Source organism: Electrona antarctica (assembly GCF_951216825.1).
Source record: "Electrona antarctica genome assembly, chromosome: 8".
NCBI lineage: Eukaryota > Metazoa > Chordata > Actinopteri > Myctophiformes > Myctophidae > Electrona > Electrona antarctica.
In genome coordinates this window covers 39,398,429-39,403,234 of record NC_136789.1, presented here as the reverse complement: position 1 = coordinate 39,403,234, position 4,806 = coordinate 39,398,429, and the positions used below count along the sequence as shown (strand labels likewise).

Sequence of the window (4,806 nt, the reverse complement as noted above, 5' to 3'; positions counted from 1 at the left end):
CATACGCCATTCTGGGCTATGGTAACTTAATGTATGCTTCGTCATGCGATGGTGTCGCGCACGCAGACCTCTAAGCTCACACCAGTCGCATCCGCGACGCTATGTGAGCTTTTATATCCTATAACTCCCAGGGTACACCAGTGCACCTCACTACTCTAAGCCCAACATGTACGTATTTTCCACAGATGCTGGTGAGTGCAGGACGTTACGTTAATGGCGCTATTTGTGAACTGCATTGAGTCTTAAAACGTGTCTTCGTTTCTTCTTTTCAGTGTCATCATTAAGCAGCAGCAGGAGGACATTTAAAAGCAGGTAAACATGAACAGATGTAGAAAGCAGCTGTTTTCCTTAATTGTGTCTATCTAATTGTTCCCAGCTGCTAGCCTAGCCTACTAATATTATTGTAAACACTGCAGATCATAGCAGCAGTAAAATACATTGTTTTGTCACATTTTGTTTGTTATCAGTTATAGGCCTATGTGAGAAGTTAACAACACTAAACCTAACCTTGTGAACCTGTCACTGGCTAGTTTCACCATGAGGAGCCATGGGGTGAATTAAATGAACCCTAACCTCAACAAATCTAAATAAGAACTTAAAACCTAAAAGTTATCTTCTACACAGTGTGCTTTGCTATATTTATATTGTTGGATGCTTTTCGCAGCTTCCTTTGGCCTTCTCTGCTCCACGTGCGCACACCACACACGTCCACTCTAAATTGAACAAGGAGGAGGGAGGACGCTCGCTCGGGTAACAAACTACAATTCTGTTTCATTTGTGTTTTGCTAACTAATCATTGAAGATGAAACCAGCCTATTTTCCTGCATTTGTCTATGCATCTACTGTTCTTAGCTGCTATCTTACTGATATTATTGTAAACACTTAGCAGCAGCAAAAATACATTGTTTTGTTGCATGTTTGTTATGCATGTTTTTTAACAAACTATACCTGGGAAAAACATCCATTCTCTTTGGTTCAAATAGTAGGCCTAATCTCAGCAAGGCTGATGACTTCTTGATTAGAGTGGGTGACAATATCACACGAAAAGATGAAATGTCCTGCCTGTACACATGCATCATAAAAACATTTAGTCTCTGAATCAATCAGTTATAATTGACTCTTTTTTGATACAGAGACAGTCATGGCGGCAAGACTAACTGTTCAGGAGAGGAGAAAAACTTATTTTTTTTAAATCCAAAATTAGTTAATAGCACAGGCTGACTCTTTACATACTAGAGCATGTCTGAAATAAATGTCAGAGCTGAAATCGACATGTAAATATGAATTACATGCTTAAACAAGGTGTAATGTTAGAGCCCACATAAGTGAACCTTTCAAGCCTTTTTCCTCAACTCGCTGTTTTCTGCAAGACATACTTGCCATATCTCAAACTGGTGGGTCAAACTGAACAAACAATAGGCATATGCCAATTTGAAGCAATGATTCCCTGCTTTCATATGATATTAAAACATGAATAATAATCCAATGACTGTCTCCCATTCACGGTGGGTCAATTATGTGAGAACAAGCTCACAACCTGCCTCGCACATTTCGGTAAAAAGTACAGTCAAAGGTCAAGTTTATATGTTTTGGTGGTTTAAGTGGTTAAATCATAAAAATACAGTGATGAAAGTAGTCTGCACACAGGTTTTGCTCCAGTAGTGTTTTATTGTATTTTAAAACACCATAAGTTAAGACACGACGTTTCGGCCGTGAACGGCCTTCATCAGGTGATAGTAGTTAGTATGTGACAACCTCCCTTTTATCAAGGTCGTCACGTCACGTGACTGATGTTGACTGGGTAGGTAATATACAAACACCAATGAGTGACATGACAATAAGTATAAATAACCACCACAGCAAGCAAGTTTACTATAATACAACAGTTTCAAGAAAAAAACAGTTTCAAGAAAACCTGCTTGTTTTTAGCTTGTTACAGACTGTTTTAATATATTTTTAAATGTTTTAAATATTTTGATACATTTGAGATTTTGCAATTTTTTGTTTTTAAGATTAAAAAAAAAGAAGCTTTTGTTAGTCAGTCAGAACAATATCAAAGGGAACGTGTAAGGGCTCTAACCAAAGACAGATGAAGGCTAACATTCAAGATTCAACATCACTCAATGACTCTCTGGGCATTGGCCAGTAAAGCCATCAAGACAAATTTAAGTGGACGAACCCAGATAACTGTCAAGTACAGATAAGTTATACGTGCATCTCAAACAAGGTAAAATAAAGGGTCAACTACAGTCCAGTTCACACAGGGGGATCTGATTGCTAAGCCCTTGCTCACTTTTACAGGGTTTACAGGAAGGCAGACAACTCGTAGTCCTCATTTAGTCCATGGGGTTGTAGTGTGCGGAGGGTGTAGGTCCAATAAGTCTCCCTTCTCAGGAGGAGGTTATGGATATCTCCACCTCTCCGGGGTAGCTGCACCCTCTCTATGCCCACATAACGGAGCGATGCCACGGCAGGGCCCATTTTGTTAAAGTGTTGGGCTACTGGGCTTTTGGGATTGGTGTTTCTGATGTTGGATCTATGGGTAGCGTAGCGTAAGATTTTATCGATTCTGACATTTTCAATCTACGAGACCCATCTTGGTTCCGTCCTCGTCTCCCCAAATGAGTGCAACTGGCTGCGCAACCCTGACCGCCAGGAGCGCTGTTGCGCAGTTGCAATCGAGGAAAGTCTAAATCTTAGGCTGGGGAGTGGGTCCTTTAGTTGAAAAATGTTGAAGACCCCTGCCTAAAGTCAATGATTATTTGAGCCTTACTGGACACCCAGTTGTGCACAGGGAGTAAAGAGAAGGGGTCTCCTGTGTTGAGGATCAAGGGGTAGATTCTTTATAGAGGGTATGCGCGTGACATCATCATCATAACAGACGTTATGAGGGAATGCCTACTGAGTGGCAAAAAACTACTTTCTGGCCTTGACAGCCCATACATGCAAACAGAAAAGTCCTATCTGATTTGCATAAAATGAATTCAAACAACATTAAATTCACTTTGTCAGTCACTTTGCCACTCGATCTGCGTTCACTTTATGCATGCGCATACCCTCTATTGTAGTGTATTTACTCAAATTTAATTTGAGTGTAAAATATGGAATTATATTTTTGCAGAATCATGGGTGATCAGTTCAGACCGCACCCATACTGGGCTTTGCGGAGAAAGCTGCTGGATGATACCCCATTGGATTGGACTGACCAGAAAGACGACCCAAAAAGGGCCTTTGTATTTGATGCCGTGGCAGGAGTAGAACATGATGAGGACACCCGGCAGATACCGACAGCGACCATAGATGGTGAGTGAAGTCTCATTTATGCCTCAGTCATCGCACACCGTTTCCCATACACTGGGTCAGGAATCGGGACCCATTTGTGGGTCCCGGACATATTTGTATGGGTACCTTTTATTTTTGGTTTCTACATTTTGCTACTTCAAAACTTTTTTTTCCATAAATTGGAAAACAATTGTCTAAGAAATAGTGAAAATAGTCGATTTACAAGCTCACAACGTGATGCGAGGTGACGCGGTGTGAGCTTGTAGATCTGCTATTTTCACTAGTTTGGGTCCTGGATAAATCAAATTTGTCTTGAGCTAAAAAGTTTGGGAATCACTGGTTTTTACCCAGTGTTGTCCCTGAGCGCGTTCAATGAATGATCATTCACAAACCTGTTAATATTTTGGTTACCGTATTTCTGCTTGATTAACGTTATTGTGAATAACTTCATTCTGGGCGTATGTGAACTTGGCTGGCTCTCTCGTAGTTCACTTCGTTCAAGACTGTGTGCCAGATTTCCATCTAAACAGGCCTTAATGTGTAGCGGAAAAAACACCAATCTGTCCCGTCCTGCTAAGCATAATATGATAAGCCCAATTCCGGCACCAAATTATCGTGCACTGTCTCTGGAGCGTGCGCAGCGCCATCGAGTTGTAGCGAGGCGATGATGATGTGCGGCTTGTGCGCTCGCGGAACAGACGTGCTGATCCTGATCCACAAAGACAGCCTAGGCACAGAACATGTCCCGACCCAAAACACTGTTGCCACTGAGAAATAGCTTGTTATTTTGCACCGATGAGCGCCGTGAGTGTGTACATGATCGCCTCGTCCAACAAAACACTCCTACAGTGAAGCCTGATTTAACTTTGTCGTACGACGTGTTGCATGCTGAAAATGGCTGATCTGCAAGCTCACAATGTGTCGGGTCCGTGGACAGTGACATGTTGTGAGCTTGTAGATCAGCTATTTTAAGCACGTGGAAATATGCAGGATGTGAGACGTTCTGAAACTTTTGCCTTCACAATAAAAGCATGACATTTCACAAGTGCATTTTCACATGGCCCATATAAAGACAGAAGCAAAGTGGAAAAGGATTACTCTAACTGATTCGGTCGCATTTCACATTGCAAAAGGGTGCAGGAAGAGTGGGCACATAAAGATGTGGGCACCTCATGTTAAATTAGCTATTTTCCAAAATGTAAAAAATAAATAATAGCCGGGGGGCCATAGGCCCAAAAGCTCAATGAATTGGCTTTAACCTGTGATGTCATTCCGTACTTTTTATTTGCGTTTTTGAGTGGTGCAACCACTCCTATAGACAGCTATGTGTGTGGCTGTGTCCCTGGGTCTGTCTGTCCCTGTGTCCCTGGCTGTGTCCGAGCACGAAAATAGCGTTTGTTCACTACTAAGTGTCGCTGTTGCACAGGTTGGGCTGTCTGTCACCGAGTCATGGTTGAACATGAACCAACGTTATCAAGCGTACGTTCGACAAGCGACCATAAAGGAATATAATAATGGCTTATT

The 4,806-nt window shown here is 41.8% G+C and overlaps 1 long non-coding RNA gene across 1 annotated transcript; it reads left to right on the top strand.

The window, feature by feature from the left end:
• Nucleotides 1–208: 208 nt before the first annotated feature.
• Nucleotides 209–3,288, top strand: LOC306927655. Its single transcript, XR_013790556.1, has 3 exons — nucleotides 209–312; nucleotides 665–750; nucleotides 3,122–3,288. It is a non-coding gene; the product is annotated as an uncharacterized lncRNA (long non-coding RNA).
• The last annotated feature ends 1,518 nt before the right edge of the window (nucleotides 3,289–4,806 follow it).